Here is a 20,000-nt window from a genome sequence, read left to right on the forward strand (position 1 = left end):
AAAAAAAAAAAAACAAAAAAAAAAAAAAAAAAAAAAAAAAAAAAACAAAATTTTAATATATTTTTTTTTTTTTTTTTTTTTTTTTTTTTTTTTGGGGTTTTGTGTAAATTTTTATATAAAAACCCAAATTATTATTATTTATAATAAAATATTAAATATTTATATGTATTATATTAATTTTGGGTTTTGAAAATTGTTGGGTGGGTGTGGTTGTTTGTTTTTTTGGTGGTGGGTTTTTTTTGGGGTTTTTTGGTTTTATTTTTGCTTTTAGTTATGGTTTACTAATTTTTTATATTAATAAAAAATATATAATATAATATATATAAAAATATATATATTATATATATACAATATAATATATATATTTGTTTTTTTTTTTTTTTTTTTTTTTTTTTTTTTTTTTTTTTTTTTTTTTTTTTTTTTTTTTTTTTTTAATTTTATATTCCCAAAAACACACCAAATTTTAAAAATTTAAAACACATTTTTAAAATTTTTTTTTTTTTAAATTATAAATTATAATTTTATATTTTTTAAATTTTAAATTTAAAAATTTTAAATATATTTTTTTTTAAATTTTTTTTTAAATTGTTAATATAAATTAATTAATATTAAATAAAAAAATTTATTATTTTAAAAAAAATTTAATTAGGGTTTTGGGGTTTTTGTGTTTTGTTGTTTTGGGGGGTTTTTGGTGGGTTTTTTTTCGTGGGTGGTGTTTGTTGTGTTTTTTGTTTATTCATTTCATTCTACATTCTTTATCAAACAAAAAATTTTTCAAAGGAGCCTTTTTTTGAAAGTAAGGCAAATTAGTTTGATTATTTTTTCAATCCCCCCATCTTTTAAAATTTTTTTTTTCCCCCCCCCCCTCCCCCCCCTCCATCTTTTTCCTTTTCCCTCTTTTCTTTTTTTTTTAAAAAAAAAACCCTTTTTTTTTTCTTTTCCCTCCCCCTCTTCTTTAATTTTTTTTTTTTTTTTTTTTCTTTTTTCTCCCTTTTTTTTTTTTTTTCCTCCTTCCCTCTCTTTTTTTCCCTTTTTTCCTCACGAACCTCTTTAAAAAAACCATCTTTTAAACCCTGCCTTTTTTATCGCCACCTGTCCCTGGAGTGTCGGGCTAGCATGTAGGGGGGGCCAAGACTGCCCCTCGCTCATTCGAACTCTCATAAACGCTGTGCGCCCCAGGTTCGGCCCCGAGGTGGTTTTCCGCATCTCCATCGCCGCCACTTTGGTGGAGTAAAAAATGGCACCGCAGGCCCGCCTCCTCACTTGGATCGCGTTATGCCCAACATGGCAACGGCCTTTTGGGCCCTCCCCAATGTCATTGAAAAACCTCTTTTCCCCTCTCCACACGCCATTTTTTCCCCATCGTCTTTGCCCCTCCCCTTCCCCCTCCCCCTCCCCCCCCCTCCGAAATTTCGAATTTCTGGCGCGTTTTTTCGAAGAGGGAAGGACTTTTTTCCCCCCCAAAAGGATTGCAAAAAAAAAAAAAGTTCAAATCTGATTAAGTCATTAAAAGTCAACTCAATGCTTTAAGGGGAAAACATAGAGGGAGAAAAAGGGGGAAGTTTTCTACACTATCTAAAAAAATTAAAAAGATGTAAAAGGAAAAAACTAAATTTTTTAAATTTTATTTAGCCTGAAAAAAGGAACCAAGTTTCACGCACCTTTGTTTCACCAACGAAAGTGTAGTGACACGAAACAGTAAACAAATAAAGATTCCCCAAACAGCACATCATTCTGGACTCTGTTTGTCCAAATGGTTGTTTTAAAAAAGATTTTTAAATCTCCCTTTTAAACTCGTTTCTTAGCTGAAATTTTTCACATAAAAAATCGGGGGCTGCACAAAACTTTTCAGGAATTGAAATTTAGGACCCAGCTACCCAAAGGACAGTTTTAATTTTTGGTTCCGGAATGGTTTGCCAAAAAGCAACTAAAAGCATGCAACTTTTTGCTTTTTCGGACATTTCACATTTTCACTGTACATTCGGCAATGTTTGAGCCCAAATGCAGAAAAAGCAGATATGTTTTTTCCTGATGGCTTTTCCCCCTCAATTTTTTCCTTCTCCTTTTTGGATTTATCACGTCATCCAAGGTCCCCTTTTTTGGAGGTGCAGTAAAGAAAAAGAAAAAAAAAAAAATGCCTGGCGGAATCTCAGGCCAGGCACTGGTAATAGCTTAAAACATTTATTTGAAGAAGAAAATATTGTTTAAATCTTTTTTCGCAGTGGGTTGGCCCCCCCTGGGAATGGACGAAAAAATTTACAAGATGCAGAAAAAAAAAGGGGAAAACAAGGAAAAACACACAAAAAAAAATTTATCTGCGTTTACATGCATGTGTGTGTGTGCGTGTTTAAAATATAATTAATATTTATATTATATATTATTTTATATATATTAAATTATTTTAAAATTTTTTAAAATATTTAATTTTATAAAATTATTATATTAATTATAAATATATATTATATATAATATAATATTATATATAATATAAATTTATAATTTTAAAATATATAGGGGTGTGTGTGTTGTGTGTGTGTGGGGTTTTTGTGTGTGTGTATACATTCCCATAATACGCGCACACCCCACACGCCACTCACAACACATTGTATGTGTAAAAAAATATATAAAAATTTATATTTTTAATAATATTTATATATATATATTATATTATATTTTTATTTTTGTATTATGCAGCAAAAAATTGGAATTATGGATACAAATAAACGCCAAACACACATACACACACAAACAACCCCCCAAAAAAACACCCACACACTTTTTATTATAAAAATATATATTTATATATATATATTATTAATATAAAATATATATATATAAAATTATAAAATAATTGAGTAATTGTGGGAACGCCCGTTGAGTTTGGTCGTGGGTTGCTTGCCGCCTACATCGACCTCAAAAGGTTTTTGACTAAATGCATCGGGGAATCGCTAGGGGAATCCTGAGGCCAGGGGAATTCCACAAGTTATTGGCCCTGATAGAAAAAGGCCTCTTTTACTGGTACTGAAAATGTGTAAAGGTGGGTGGGGGTATGTCGAATTTTCCCTGTTAAAATTCAGGGGTGGGCAAGGTTTTTTCCCTTCACCCACATTTTTTCAACACTTGTATGGACTGGTTTAATGGGCAGAGTACAAAGCCAAAGTCAGTGGGGAGCAAACGGGGCAATATTAAGGTCTGGGGACTTTGACTTTGCCGACGATGTTGCCACCTATCTAGTTTGGAGTCACTTGTGGCGGCTTTTGGATGATTTGAATGAGGCGAAGCCCCGGCTTGAGGTCTCCTGGACCAAGACAAGATTCGGATTTGGGGGGGTGTTGGGGGAAAAAACCCGTTCAGTCGACCATGTTTTTGCGGCAAAGGACGTTGAAGTCAAAAAAAAGTTTTACATACCGGGTAAGTATCCAATTTTGGGGGTTGTCAGACCGGGAAAAGTCAGTGGGGGGATTGGTCTGGCAACAGGAGCCATGAACCGATCAACAAGAGCGTTTGGAGATGTCGGTTTTTAACCTATGAAAGAAGGGGGACCAAGTGCGGCTTCAAGGGGCCTGATACTTCCGGGTTTTGCTCTATGGAAGCAAAAACCTGGACGCTCCAGTGCCTTGGAGTCTCGCCTTGATCCCTTTGTAACAAGTCCTTCCCGGATCAGGGGTAAAATTTTGGGCGGGGGACCACTTTTGTCCAAAACCGGTTTAAAAACCGTTGAGGACTGGCAGGGACCCTGTCTTGCATAATCCGGGATCGAAAAACTAGGCTAATGGCCAACCAGCTCGCCTCCCTATGGAGGGACCCCCTGCCCCACCCAGGGTGTTTTTCTTGCGAGAAAAAAAAACCGGGGTGGAGGAAAAACCTGGGGGGGAAGTCCTAGGAGTTTTCATGGCTTGGGCACCCTCGAGGGGAAACCTGTCTGGAGGAACTAGAGAGGGGGGCCGTTGCCTTTTGCCTGGAGATTCGCCCTCGGGGGGGATCCCTCGTGGCGGGGAAAAGGGAAGGGTGGTGCGGCATGCGCCCCCCGCGGCGTTAGCCCCTTGTGATGATGATGATGATACTTTAAATATTTATTTATATGCCAACACACAACACACAAAATTTATATATTGTGTGTTGCATACATGTATGTGTGTATACATATATGTATGCATACTACATACATTACAATACTATATAAAAATTATTTTAATTTAAAATAATATATAAATATGTAATTTTATAAATATTAAATTAATATTTTAATTAAAATATTATTTTATATATATATATATTTTTATATATGTATTAAACATATTTTAATATATATATATATATTTATATATATTAAAATATATATATATTATAATATATATGTATGGATATAATATAACACACACACACAATAACTAAAAAATTTAATATATTATATATTATTAATTTAATATATAATTAATATTATAATATATAATATATGTATTATTTATATGCACCCACCCCACCAAAAACACACACACACACACACAAAAAAAACTATATATATAATATATATATTATATAAAATATATATATATATTATAATTAATAAATGTAATTTAATATAATTTACATTTTTAAAATTTATATATATATATATATAATTTATATATAATAATATATTTTATTTATATATAATATATAATTAAAATTTTTAATATAAAATATGGTGTGTGTGTGGTGTTGTGTGTGCTTTTTAAATACATATTTAAATTTGTATTAAATATATTATAAAATAATAATATATAATATTATTATGTGTGGGGTATATTATCCACAAAATATATATTTAAATAATAAAATATTATTATATTATATTTTTATATATAAAAATATTAATATTTTATTAATATAAAGGGTTTGGGTATATAACCATACATATTATATATAAATATATATATATTTTATATAATATATATAAAATATTATATATTATGAATAAACATTTTTTATAAATAATTTTTAAAATATTATATAATAATATATTATATAGGGGTTTATATAACCCAAAAAATAATTTTAAAAATATATATATATATATAATATATTATATATATATAAATAATATATATATATATTATATGTATAAAATATATATTACACAATATATATATAATTTTATAATTTTATAATATAAAATTTATTTATATATATATATAGGACCGTTGCGAGATAAAAAAAATTTTTTTGGGTTGTGGGTGTGGTGTGGGTTTGTGTGTGTGTGTTGTTTTTTGTGTTGGTGTTGTGTGTGTGTGTGTGTGTGTGGTGTGTTTTTGGGGGTGTGTGTATTTTGGGGCGGTTGGTGTGTGTGAGGTGTGGTGGTGTTTTTTTGTTTGTGTTGTGGTTTGGGTTGGGGTGTGTTGTGTGGGGGTTTGTGGTGTGTGAAATTATAATTAAATTTATTATATTATATAAAATTTAAATATAAAATTTAATAAAAATAATTACTATATAATAAAAATTAATTAATAATTAAAAATTTAAATTATTAAATATATTTATAATTTATAATATCATATATATATAAAATTTTATTTATATAAATATTATATATAATTATATAATAATATAAAGATTTTATATATATATATATATTATATATATAATATTATATATTAAAATATATATATAATACAGAAAAAATATGTGCTAAGATTTTGGTCCCCACCCATTGCAAGAAGAGCGGGGTGTTGGAGAGGAAAATTTCACATCGTAGGGACCCCAATGTTAACACAGCAATACCCATCTCGTCAACTGGCCAACCATTTGCAATTTTTTGTCAGTTTTTTTTTCCCTGGTTTTGGGGGGGGAATTAACGCCATTTTGCCCCTTGTCCTGCCAGGGCGGGGGGAAACAGGGAAAAAAAATGTTTTAAAAAATTTCCAAATTCCCCCCCCTGGGAAAGGCCCCCCCACGCACCACCACACCCCCCCCCCCCCCCGAAACCCACGCCGCCACCCCACCCACGCCCCACGAAAAAACACACAAAACACCAAGAAAAAACCCCGCACCCCACAAGCAGGGGGGGAAACCCCACCACAACACCCAAAAAAACCCAACAAACCAAAAAAAAACACGAGACGAGACCCAAAAAACAAAACAACAACCAAACACAAACAAAAAAAAAAAAAAACCCAAAACAAAGGTATTAAAAAGGGGTTTCCAAAAGAACCAGTAACGATACTTAATTTTGTTGTTTTTTTCAAATTTGGGCCCCGGAAAAGGTAAAGGGGGGGGAAAAGAAAAAGGGAAGGAAAAAAATAAAAAAAAAAGGGGGGGGAAAAAGGGGGAGGAGTTTTGGGGGAAAGAAGGGGGGGGAAAAGGGGAAAAAGGGGGGGGGTTTGGGGAAATTTTAGGGAAAAGGGGTGGGGGGGGAAAGGGACCGGGGGGGGGGGGGGGGGGGGAAAATCTGGGGGGGTGAAATTACCCTTTTTTTGGATAAATTAAATTCCTTAAAAAAAATAGGGGTGAAATAGGAAGAAATGATTTTTGGGAAAAATGGAAAAGGGGAAAATATTTTTTTGTGTTTAAAAAAAAAAATTTGGATTTTGCATAAAAATAAATATTTAAAAAACTTCCCTTTTTCCTTAAACGGTAAAAAAAGTCCACTTTCGGGGTTTATAAAAGGGAAAAAAAAGGGAAAAAACCGCAGGAAGAAAAAAGGGGGGGGGGATAAAATATAAAAATAGGGTATTAAAAAGGGGAAAAATGGATAAAATAAAAAGAGAATTCGAGGGGAAAAAAGAAAACGGGGGGAAAAAAAGGGGGAAAAAAATTTTAAAAAGGGGAGGATAAAAGGGGGGGGGATTTAAAAAAGGGGGGAAAAAAAGGTTATATTTTTAAGCAGCAAAGGGGGATGAAAAAAAAGACAGGAAAAAAATTTGCTTTTGGAAAAAGACCCCCCAAAAAAACCCACAGGCCTCGAGCAGCGCATTTCCTACTGTAAAAAACAAACCAGTTTTCTAGAAAATTGAAAGGGTTTTAGTTAATACTGAAAAAAGGGAAATTAAAAGAACACATTGCGAAAAAAAGAATCCTTTAGAAAGAAATAAAACGTGGGGCCCTTAGTCCCTTTTTGAAAAAAAAAAAAAGAAAAAAAAAAGTCCCCAGATTCTGAAAGGGCGGGTTTTTAAGTCTTTCATTTATAATTTTCCGGGGACCTCATCCCCCGAAAGGTGACATGCAACTGTGGAAAATTGCAATTGCCTTTTTCTTGTAAAAAAATTGTGTTAAAAATTTCCTTTCAAAATGTTTTTACTTACTTATTGCTATCTGTTGTTTGTTTACGTAAATATTTTTTTTTTCCTACTAAAAACCCAGCTCAGGGGGTTACTAAAATTGTGATAAACCAAAATTTTACTAGGAAAAAAAATATAAAAATCTTTTTTTTTTTTCTGAAGTGTTAAGTAACGGTTTTTTTTTCCTAGAAAAAAAAGGGATTCCAAATGACAAACAAAAATAACCTTTTAAATGAAAAATAAATTCTTTTGGGAAAAAAATTTTCCCTGTTTTTTACATAAAAAGGGAAAAAAACCGTGCAGAGAGCCCGTCACTCACACCTACGTCAAAAAACACACACATTTTAACCCCCAAAGGGGAGCCCGGGAAACCCCCGGGCCGGGTGACGTCAAGCGGGGGAAAAGGGGGGAAAGGGAAAAGCGGTCTTCGAGAGGTATGCTTGTTTGTGGGGGGGACAGCAAGCAACCTTTGCGACGGGGGAAAAAGAGACGAGAAAAGAAGGCAGAAGGGTTGAAAATTTTCTATTTTTTTTTGTTGTAAGATATGGTTTGAGATATTTCGTTTTTTTTTTTTTTTTTTTTTCCTCTTTTTCTTTTGCTTTGCATACTTTTTTTTACTACAATTTTTGTGTGTGTTGTGTGTTTTTGTGGTGTTTTGTGTGTTTTGTTGTGTTGTGGTGTGTTGTTTGTTTTGTGTGTGTTTTGTGTGGGGTTTGGGGTGTGGTTTGGGGGTGTGTGTGTGTGTGGGGGTTGTGTGTGTGTGTGTGGTTTTTTGTGTGTGTGTGTGTGTGTGTGTGTGTTGCAGCATTCATGTTGCTTTGTTCGTGCTGTGTGATGTGTGCGCTGTGTATTTTCCCCTAAATTAGAATACCGCACAATATGTATGCAGTTAAAAAAGACGAAAAAAAAGTCCTTTTTAGAAGAATGAAAAAAATTTTTCCAAGGGGGCGCGACCGAGGGGGCTGCGCAACGCACCCGGGGCGAAAGACGTGGATCGCTGGGGAGAAAAAAGTGAACATTTTATTTAAAAAATTCGCAAGAATGCTTCTTTGGGACGAATCAAAAAATTTTTTAAAAAGCAAATTTTGAACATTGTGAACAAGAATAAAAATTAAAACGAAAGAAAAGAAAAAAAAGAACAGATGAAATGAGGGGGACTAGCAAAAAAAAACAAAAAAAAGGGCTAGATGTTACCCTGGGGCCACGGGTGAGGCCAAAAGTTCTTCGTTGTGTCCCGTTATGGCCCGTTCTCTCTGTCACGGTGCTTATTATTTTTTTTTGTTTTCATGATTTTCTTTTTTTTTTAATTTTTGTTTTTTTTGCCCCGTTTCCTTGTATCAAAAATTATTTTTCTTTCCCGTTTCGAATGTGGTTTTTTGCGATTTGTTACCACTTAATAGTGTTTTAAACGACTGGGTTTTTAGTCAACATCGTTGAAGAAATATATACATATATGAGACACACACACAACACAACACACACACACACACACACAACACACACAAAAACACCACACCCCCACACCACCCCCACCCACACACAAAACACACACCCCCACCCCCCTTAATCTATTTTTAGAACAAAATGATTTTAGTTTTTTCTCCCCCTCTTTAGTTTTAAAAAGTAAAAAAATACAACAAGATTTTCTAAATATAGTAATACCGCCAGTTATAACATCTGGAAAAAAATTTTTTTTAAACTTCACGGGAAAAAAATAATTTTTAGTTTACGATAAAGTCACCCAGTTTAAAAATAGGTTTAAATGCAATGAAAAGACTCGGCTGAAAACTATGAAAATACTGGTCCTTGTATCACTTCCGGGGCATTGTTAAGGAAAATAATGGCGGCATTTTTTCCCCCCCCGTGCTATGGGCAGTTCAGGAAGGGGGGGGGGGGGGGTTAGGGGTTTTTTGGGGGGGGAGGTTTGCATTTGTTCCAAATTATTTTTGTAAAAAATAATAGTTTTATTACTTTTGGTAATGATTTGGGAATTGATGGTGGTTTGGTGAGAATGATGATTTGATTGATGAATTGAAATGGGTTTTATGATGATGGTGATGTGGTGATTTGGGGTTAGATGATGATGGGGATTTATTGATGATATGATGATGGAATGATGATGATAAAAATTAGATAATGATAAAGATAATGATAAAGATATGATGATGATGATGATGATAAGATAATTTTAAAAATGATAATGATAATGAAAAAATGATTTTTATGATGGATGGATGAATTGATATGATTTTTTGGATAAAAGATAATATTACATAATGATGATTATGAAATTTTTGATAAGATAAAAAATTTTTAAAACCTAAAAAATAATATTTAATATTGAAATTATGATAAAAATTTTTTGATATTGATATTAAAGATCGAATAAAAACTTAAAGGTTTTTCACTAAAACTTTATTTAAAAAAAGTAAAGGAATTTTTATTTAAAATTTTTTAAAAAAAAATCAATTCCCCGGAAAAAATTTTAATTTGTTTTTTTAAAAAAAAATTATCGAATTCCTTTTAAAAACTAACTCTAAAAATTTTTATACTAAGTAAAGAGAAAAAAAATTTTAAAGGGGGTTTTACTTCAATACCTATTTAAAAATAGGTAGGATATTTTTTTATTTTTTCCAATTCTTTTTAATTTTTCTAGGGAAATTAACTGTTTTGTCGGTTTGCCTATTCTTTTCAAGAATTCCCTTTTATATCCTCAAAAATATTTCTACAAATCTCGTTTTCATATTATTAATATATAAAAAAAAATATTTTACTCCAAAATTAAGTTAATAGAATATTACATTGGGGTCTTTACCCTCTTAATTCTTAATTTTGATTAAAAGGGTTTATTTTTTAAAATTATTAGTCGATTTATTTAAAAGGGATCCTGGGAAATTAAAATTTTTAATACCCCATTTAGCACATGATCTTAAAACATATAAACAATAAAAAATTTTTAAATTTATAAAAAAAATATAAAAAAAATTATTTAAATTAAAAAATATTTAATTTAATAAATATAAAATAAATTTTTTTTTAAATAATTTTTCCCCCTTCAATCAAAAGACAGACAAACACAAAGAAAACCCAAAAAGGGGTTTTTCCCGCTCGGCACGCGACAAGGGGCCAACAACCGGGGAAAGCACCTAGGGTCGAAAAAACCCAAGGGGGGGGCACAGCCCCCCAAGCCCAAAGGGAGTCCCCAGGCTAACGGGAAAATAAAGGGGCGCCGCCCGGGGTTAGGAAATTCAAGGGCCGGCCACAGACTTTCAAGGGAGACCGGGCCCCCCATGGAGGATTTGGAGGCGGGTGTGTTTTCCCTGGCGCGGAAATAGGTGCCCCAATCATCGGGAAGGCAGCGGGGCCCCTTTTTTTGAGCCAACTTTGTTACAGTCAAAAGGGCAAGGGGCGTCCCGCCCTTTGTTTCCCCGGTGAGTAAATCAGGGATGACATAAAAGGGGGGCATCGGGGGTCCTTGATGAGTGACTTTTGGGTAAGCCGTGAGCAGGGATAACGTTTTCTTTAGACCGGTTTTTCACGGCCCTTGGAATAAAAGCTTAAATAAATTACGGCCCCCCAATAAAGTGTTCTTCCTTAATAAAAGGAGGGCCCATTTTCGTTTTTATCCTATTTAAAGCAGTAGAAATCTAGTATAGTGATTTACTTTTAAACCTTTCACAAAATGTTTACGGCCAAAGACAGTTTAAATAATGCATCCCGGATTCCATCCATAAAATTCCCTAAGATTTTACTTATAAATGTTTTTAAAAATTTTTACTGGTCAAAACGGCCCCAAAAAATCATATTGCCCTTTGTTTCAATGTTTCGGTTTCCCCCCCAAACGGGGCTGGACTCGTGAATTTTTTTCCCCCAAAAAACGTTTTTTAAAGCTTTTCTTTCTATCCACCTCATTCTCTCCCCAAAAAATTTTTAAAATTTACTTATTTAAATCATAAAATCCCTAAAAGAACGAAAAAAAAACCCGGGTTTTAAACCCCTAAATGAAGAAAAAAATTTTTGTTTTAAAATACAACCCCCCCCCCCCCCCGTAAAAGTACCGGACAAAGGAAAATTTTTTTTTTTTTTAAACGTTTTAAAAAAAATTAAAACTAAAAAAAAAAAAAAAAATTTTTTGGCCCTTTTGGGCCCCCAAAAAACCCCAGGGGGATATCTCCGAAAAAAAACCCCGGGAAAAAAAAAAAAAAGTTGAAAAAAAACCCTTTTTTGGGGGCCCAAAAAAATTTTTTTTCTTTTTAAAAGCTTGATAACTACATATGGCATCGGACCGCAATAATGTGTTTCTTCCTTTAATCAAAAGGAGCTCCATTACTCTGTTATATCACTGATGCAAAAGCATGTAGTAAATCTATGTATAGTGATTACTATGAATCCTACATACAACATGCTCTCTTGACGATTGCCACGACAGTAATATAATGCAGTGCAGGATTAACCAGTCGCAGTAACTCCATAAGAGTTTTACTGTATGACGGACATGTTAATACTTACACGTGGAATACAACCGGCCTTAAAGAATCACGTATATGCTATAGATACAATTCGTTTTCGTTTCCCCAGCTGAACGGGAGTCTGGTCTGACTCGTAGTATATGGTATTAGGCCACCAATAATCTGATTTGTATGCTATCTTAAAGGCTACGTCAGACCTCATGTACATCTCCAGATGAATGATAAAAAAGGTCTTATCTTATCTTACAATCTATGAATTACTGGGCCCTAACAAGATTACGATGCTCTAAATAATTGTCCCCAGTCTTCAGTGCAGTTCCATTCAACCACGTGATTACCATTGATATGATTATTAATACCATTATTACCAACATCAGTAGTATCATCAACGACGTCATGGTCAATACTGGCCCAAAAAAATCATTACGTTGCAACTGTATCCTTACAATGATTATTGCAGAGAATTTCAAAGACTGCCTGACTCTGTGAAGTGCCCATCCACCAGAGGACAACAGTTTCCTCCACAACAGCTTCTCTTCTATACTTCATTTTTCTCTTCCTTTCCTTTTCTGGAAATTCTCTTGTAAGACATCCAATAAAATTATCATAAAAGCTGACGAAAAAAACAGGATTTCATAATGCAGATTTGTCTAGTACAACCGTATGTACCGGAAAAGGCATAACGTTATTAAAACTCCACTGGCTGCGACGAGGGTGATATCTCTAAACGAAAAAAAAGTGACTTGCAAATCCTCAAGGTAAAAGAAAACGGACTTTGCGTTTGTGGTTCATTTTTAAACACTTTCTGCTTCACGAAATCAATCATTATGCAATTGCTTTCCTAGTGGGATGAAGAATACATTCGAAAAAAAATCTTTATTTCTACGAGTTTTATCAGATCGGAGTGATGATAAGGAGAGGAAATGTTGATAACTTCACACTGAAAAAATGTGGCCTGTGTTCTTCTTTTACAAATTTACTACCTCAATTTCTAAAAGCGATATGGGACATTGGCAAGGTAAATACAAACCAATAATTATTGAGGGATTCTGTGAAATATTTTTCAAGATAAGAAAAAAAACGAAACACAAATTACTTGTCGGAAAAAAAACAGTTCCATCTTCTTTAACTATAAGTAATATTACGACACATGGAAATTGGTTTCAATAGTTCTTTAAATAAAACTTAGCGTGAGGTAGCACTGAAAACCACAGGAAACATAAACAAAGCAGAAAAAAGTCCGACCTTTCTTTGTCTGAAGAGGTGATCGTCATTCTTTTCTCAAAGTGAATCAATTTCACTGTTTTCAACTCCTGTAAATTGTGCTTGGCAAACAGAGGCTGCCCCGACTTATACGACTTTGGTGAACGATTCTCTTTACATTTAAGTTAACAGTTCCTAATACTTGTAAAAAAAATAATAATGAAAAAAAAATCTTGGTCATGCAGCCCAAGAACTTCGGTATTTTATAAATTCGTTGATATTATCTTTGTCTTTTCATAGACACTAAGGGAACTCAAAACACAAATCTTCCGTTTAATATTTAGATTCTACTTCTGTTCGTCTGATTTGATTTCCTTATCAAAAGCGAATAACTTCTTCACTTATGAACAAAAGAAAAAAAATTGTCGTGAAACACTGTTAAGTTCAACTAACAGGCACCAAGGTAACAGCCTCTCCGTTGCGAATGTCCTGTTGTCACAATAAGTTCAAGTGCCTTCACTTTGTCACTGAATTGTTTCAAACGTACATACACTGCACGTTTGCATTCATTTCCTGTACTACGTTAAGCCCGTTCGTCCGCTTTTCATTTTTCATTTTGTTTGTGTCGGTTGTTCTGAATCCTTTATTCCACTCCTTGTTGATTACATTATTTTTTCTTGTTTCTGTTCATGTATTTTTTTATATGTTGGCGATGACTTTTATTTTTTTTCTGAATTTGTTCTTGTAAAAACTCAACCTCCTTGCTGGTGTGACTTCCTTTTTCGCATTCCATTGTTGGCTTCCATCTGACGTAAGTTCTTCCACCCTACCACTCATAAAAACCCTTATGAATGCAATAGTTGCCGGGTAATTCAGCAGCAATGCGCAAACAAACGTCCTTGAACTGTACAGTATTATGTATATAAAAATTGAAGTATTTACGGATCTTGTAAGAATCAACACAGTTTAACTTCAAAAGCTCTGCGAATAACTATCACTGCATATTCATTTTTAGTTAGAATATACAGTAAACTCTGTAGCTTCACTCGTGAATACCTTTATCCATATGTACAGTTTACAGCAATAATTCTAACATTAATCATATTTCATCTTTATTTCAAAGTACAATCAAGACATTTAACACATAGATTTCTAAAATTTTCAGTAGGCTTTCCTGACGCAGTTCTCCCCTTTGGACTTTTTAAAATAATTGATTATTCATAATTCAGTATACAAATACCATGATTAAAAAAAAAAAAAAAAAAAAAAAAAAAAAAGACATAACAGAACAATTCTTTTCCCGACGATTTTCGAAAAGTGTGCACCCTTAGCTGACATCGACTTAAAAGATGCAATACCTTTACTAACCTTTGCGTTCAGTAATGCTAATCCGGTCACACAACGCGAGTCTCTAACGGCGAGTAGAGTCACAAGACACCGCGCACAGTAAATCCGTTCTGCTGAATAATCGTTTTTTCATACACTTTGTCGTTTACCCTTGTGTAAATGACGACAAACGGAAATATGTGATAAGATTATATTAATCATTTCTGTTATCAGTGCCAGCATTAACACTGAAAATTCTAAAGGAAATGAATTCGTTAATTTTTGCTTCCCCCCCTCTCTCTCTCTCTTTATCTGTCTATCTATTTATCTATCTATATATCTCTCCCTCTCTCTCAATCTCTCCCTCTCTCTCAATCTCCCCATCTCTCTCAATCTCTCTCTCTCTCTCTCTCTCTCTCTCTCTCTCTCTCTCTCTCTCTCTCTCTCTTTCTCTCTCTCTCTCTCTCTCTCTCTCTCTCTCTCTCTCTCTCTCTCTCTCTCTATCTATCTATCTTCTCTGACAGCCAGGGTGCACTCTATAGACTTACTGTATTTAGTCCAGGAGAAATGGTAACTATGAATATCCTGCACCATATTTCTAGCCTATCAGAGGGTTTATAAGTGTCACCGTATCGGCTACCATCTCATATAGGATGCAGCTTTGGAGACAAAGCCAGTCTCATATCACCATTGCAAAATGTACAAGGCGCGATGTCACACATGACTTTGTTGCACGAAAATGATCAACTAACACTGTCGAGAAACCAGCACTTATTGGTCATATTAATTTTGTTATAGACGCTGGTCTAATCTTTAATATGATTATATATATATATATATATATATATATATATATATATATATATATATATATATATATATATATATATATATTTTTTTTTTTTTTTTTTTTTTTTTTTTTTTTTTTTTTTTTTTTAACAACTAGATGGTATGTGGAAAATGTAAGCACAATGGCACAGCCCTTCAGGCATGTACAGCCGATGTTTGATTGGCAGCCCACTACCAAAATAGAAGCACAATCACTTAGATGATTGAAGCTATAGCACCTTACACTGGCTTTTTGCGGGGTATGTGCACTGTTCTGTTCTATTTTATCAAATCAAATCACATCTCCCTCTGCCTCTCTCTCTCTCATTCAATCTCTTTCTCTATTTCTCCATCTCTCTATCTCATTCTCTCTCTCTCTCTCTTTATTTTTGTCTTTCTCTTTCTCTCTTTCTCTCTCTCTCTCTCTCTCTCCCTTTCCCTTTCCCACCTCCCCCTCCCCCTCCCCCTCCCCCTTCCCCCTATCTCTCTCTCCCTCTCCCTCTCCCTTTCCTTCTCCTTTCCCCCTTCCCCCCACCTCCCCCTCCCCCTCCTTCTCCCTCTCCCTCTCCCTCTCTCGCCATATAAATAATCAAACTTCAAATGTGACGATAAACAAATACAACGAACCCTCCGGACCTGCCACCGGTTGCACTTCCTTTTGCGGCTACGAATAAAGCGCCAATGTTTCCTGTCCCTTTCTGTCAGCGTCTGGCGTCATGCGGAAAGTGCAGTCTGCTCCTCCGCGCAGATTGGCCTCAGTCCGTCGTTAATTTATAAGCTCTTTGCATGAATCGCTTGTAACAAAAGGGACTCAGAAGTGGTTTTTCAGGAGCGCGATTCTATTGTACGGTTGTGGGTGTTTTACTTTTCGGGTATTTTTCTTGGGTATTACTTGGTTGTATCAGCCATTTTCGCCTCAAATTGCGTACCCGTCTCACAACGTCTTCAAATCTATTTAGACACAATTTCAATGATGCATATATGGACGGCCTTGATGCTGTTGATGGACAGAAGGTTCTTTGCTGTCCGTCTGAGACAGGGATGGCCAGATTCTTGAACGCGTCTGTCAACTTTAAAGATAAATTGTGATCTACCATAATTATCATATCTCCGAATTAACACCAAAGGCGACTTAGCAAAACATATGAAATAGTATAATGCGAAATTCATGTAAGTATCATTATTTCATATACTGAAAAAAAACTATTTTCAAACTAAATTTCGCCCGACCTAACAACTAGTCGGGATCAAAACTTTGGCCTCTCGAGGTTTATAACAAATTCTGGATTTGTTTTTCAAGTTCTTGTGGAATTCTTGGATGAACACCCACTACTCCCCCTTTTAAAACAAAATAAATCAAATCACTGTTTAATAATTTGGGCAGTATAGCTACTCTGGTGATCGTTAAAAAAGAACGTTTTTTTCTAAGATGGTCTAAAATCTAAAATCCACATGATGGTGGGTCTCCTGTGCGTACGGTGAATATACAAAATTACATAACTTCCTGCATCCGTCTCTAGATACAGTTTTCGAGTGGCGTATTAAAAACACCAGCGACTTTGTTTAGTCATAATTCCCAACAAGCTTAAAAAACACCAGGTAAACGTAGGGGTGACGGCAGGTTTGCACTAGCCATTACGTACACTATTTCAGTCAAGTAAAACAACAAGTGCAATCATACAGGATGGCCTAGTTTAGTATAGAAAACAAATTTCGGTGATTATCTGAATATCTGTACTGTGATAAAGGGTAAAGTGCAGAGTTATCCATGGGATCAGTATTTTCTCCTTTCAAAATAGTTTGAGCGCGCGCGCGCGTCGCGTGTGTTTGTGTGTGTGTGTGTGTGTGTGTGTGTGTTTGTGTGTGTGTGTTTGTGTGTGTGTGTGTGTGGCAGATAATAGAAACTTTCAGTTCCATTAGAATCCAATATCTCAATTTTGGAAAAAAAATACTTACATGATATCACAAGGGTTCATCATTTTGGAATCTGTTGCCGGCCGCGATCGCTGCTGATGATGTTAAATCGTTGTTTCTGGGCCTTGTGTTAACAAAAATAGCATTTTATATCAGATATATAAATTTGTATTTATCTGCTACGATGCACATGCACCGATTTATGGCTCAAAAATGGGAAAATCAGATCGAATTACTTTTTAAAAACATAAATATAACAAATAGAGGGATGTGTTTATATATGCGTACGGTTTTAACATTTTAAAAAATGATTTGCACTTAAAAACAAAAAACATCCACACACATGTTCAATCAAAACAATTTATGCGTCGTGGACCTTTACACGATTTATCCTTGCGAGGCAGGGGCAGAAGCTTAACACGCTTTATATAGCAAGAGCTTACTTTCGCAAATATATTACCTATCTGAAAAAAGCTTTACGAATTACCTAAACACAACAGTAACCTCACAGGCTGTCGACACACTACTGAACCAATAACGAGGACTGAAGCCTCTCCCCCCTCACTTCCCCCTTACTTCCCCATTACCCCACCTCTTACCTACCCTCCCTCCTCATATACATAACCCTCCCTCTCTCCTGCCACCCCCTCCCCCTCGCAACCGTGTCCCCTCTCACCCCCCTCCTTCATATACATTACCCCCTCTTAACTGCCCCCCTCATATATACCCCCTCTCACCTGTTCCTTCCCCCCCTCATACAAATCCCCCCCACCCCACCCCCTGGCATCCGCAGTGTCACCTGGTTAAGAGGATTGTCACTAAGTTCAGGTCTTGGCACCAACATAGAAGCTGCTCTCCCACGACAAGGAGGCACTGGCTGCTTCTCTAAGGTTTCTTTCTCCTCTTGTCTTCGCTTTTTTCCAGGATTTGGGTCGTGTATTGCCATCTTCCAAATTACTGAATAGCTTGAAATGCATGCATACTTGACACCGGTATGAGTTAAATCCCGTGGGGGCAGGATTTTAGTCTGTCGGTGCGGTTTTATCCCTCGCACCACGGGTCATCCAGCGTCCGTGAGGAAAAAGGGATTATTCTAATAAGGCTTCGTCTTTCCTTGCCCTCGAAGCACCCTCCTTTCGTCCCACCTGAGCACGAAAGAGTCGCCTGGTTTTGTTGTGTTTACGTATTCGCCTGAATGTGTCCTTGAGATAATTCGGTAGACAAACCATAATAACGCTTAGGAAAAGAATATGACATATGAAAAAAGATTAATAATAATGTTTAAATACTACCATTTGATGTTATCCCCCAAAGAGGTATCTAGATCATATCCGAAACGTGGACTTTTATGTCTTTCCCCGCCTGTTATGACATCACATCGACATCCGGGTCACAGGCGGCGCACCAGAATCCGAAGGCCGTGACCCTTCAGCGCTGACTCACGCGCACGAGGCCTGAAGCTGATGCTGCAATGCCTCTCTCACTTTGATGTTATGATAAATGCTGATGAGACCTGGGTGGAATGAGGATGCATGTGAGAGTGTGTCGCGGCAACGTGCGGATGAGGAATGAGACTAAACCGGATGTTTGGATGTCGAATGTGATATGCGTGGCGTCCTATAAGTTTTTCCTCGTAAATTCGGTGTAATTAAAATCTCCGTGACTCGCATCAAGTGAAAAATAGCTAATAATTTCTACTTGCCAAAAAAAATGTATACGAAATTAAATGAAGTAACCGATTTCATTTTTACGAAAATGTTTCGTAAACATAACAAAAGCGTGGTGCATATGCTGACCGAACATTAATGAAACCAAGTCCGTACGCTCCACTTTACAAAATAAAAAAACAAATATGATATAATAGCTTACTCGACGGAATGTTGGAAGTCTTTATTTTTTATCAACATCGAAATTGTACATGACCTTCCCAAGGGGCGGCATTGACGTTACCTAGAACTGAATGATGACGGAACAACAAAGATCATTTAAATCACAGGTAATTGGTGAACTAAAGTAAACTCGTTATTAGAGTGATTAAACAATAGAACCATTTTCAGTATGAAAAGATTATGTTGGGCTATTATATGTATTTGCGGTGTGTTACTAAAAAAAGGTCTGCTTTCATCCGTTTTCGTTACCTTTTTATTGTTATGTTATTCTATCACTTTCTCTCGCTTCCCCTTTCTCTTTCTGTCTCTCTCTTCTTCTGCCTTCGTCTCTCTCATTTACTCACTCTCACTCTCACTCTCACTCTCACTCTCACTCTCTCTCTCTCTCTCTCTCTCTCTCTCTCTCTCTCTCTCTCTCTCTCGCACTAACTCACTCACTCCCACTCTCACTCTTACTTTATTTCTCTCTCTCTCTCTCTCTCTCTCTCTCTCTCTCTCTCTCTCTCTCTCTCTATATATATATTATATATATATATATATATATATATATATATATATATATATATATATATATATATATATATATATACATATATATATATATATATATATATATATATATATATATATATATATATATATATATATATATACATATATCTGTCTACCTACCTGCCTGTCTATCTGTCTCTCAATCTATCTATCTACCAAGCAATCTCTCTATCTGTCTATCCAAACAGACAAGCCTGCTCCCCACAACACCAGACCAAGAAACACTCACCATCACATCCAAAGGGAACTGCCAGCCGCCCCACGAGGCCTAAGGGTGGGTGTGCTCTCCGTCAGACACAGCAGTTCGTGGAATCAGTATCTCATTTCCTAGCACAACGATCCGCCATTCACCATATACAGATAGAGCCTCCGCTGACTCAAGTGCGTACAAATATTGAGCGAAAAGATATCACCGTGCTTAAGTGTTTGATTACCTAGCGTTGACTGCATGTAGTGTGGGAACGGCCAGATCGACTGTGTTTGCTGCGGTGGATAGACCTGTTTTTGTTTGTTCTTTGTCTGTACCTGTATTCCTTTTTTCTCTCTCTCTCTTTTTTGTATCT

At 35.2% G+C, this 20,000-nt stretch overlaps 1 protein-coding gene across 2 annotated transcripts in view; it reads right to left on the reverse strand.

The window, feature by feature from the left end:
- The window catches only part of LOC119597110 (cell wall protein DAN4-like), a 90,949-nt gene extending 71,260 nt beyond the window's left edge, over nucleotides 1–19,689 (reverse strand). The window contains exon 1 of one of the 2 annotated variants that reach the window (XM_037946594.1): nucleotides 19,667–19,689. The gene's annotated coding sequence lies outside the window, so the exon portion shown is untranslated. Of the gene's footprint in view, nucleotides 1–14,296; nucleotides 14,405–19,666 lie in introns of those variants that run through there. The other variant, XM_037946589.1, reaches the window with a different exon arrangement.
- Between the last annotated feature and the right edge of the window lie 311 nt (nucleotides 19,690–20,000).

This window comes from Penaeus monodon, chromosome 38, assembly GCF_015228065.2.
Source record: "Penaeus monodon isolate SGIC_2016 chromosome 38, NSTDA_Pmon_1, whole genome shotgun sequence".
Classification (NCBI taxonomy): Eukaryota; Metazoa; Arthropoda; class Malacostraca; order Decapoda; family Penaeidae; genus Penaeus; species Penaeus monodon.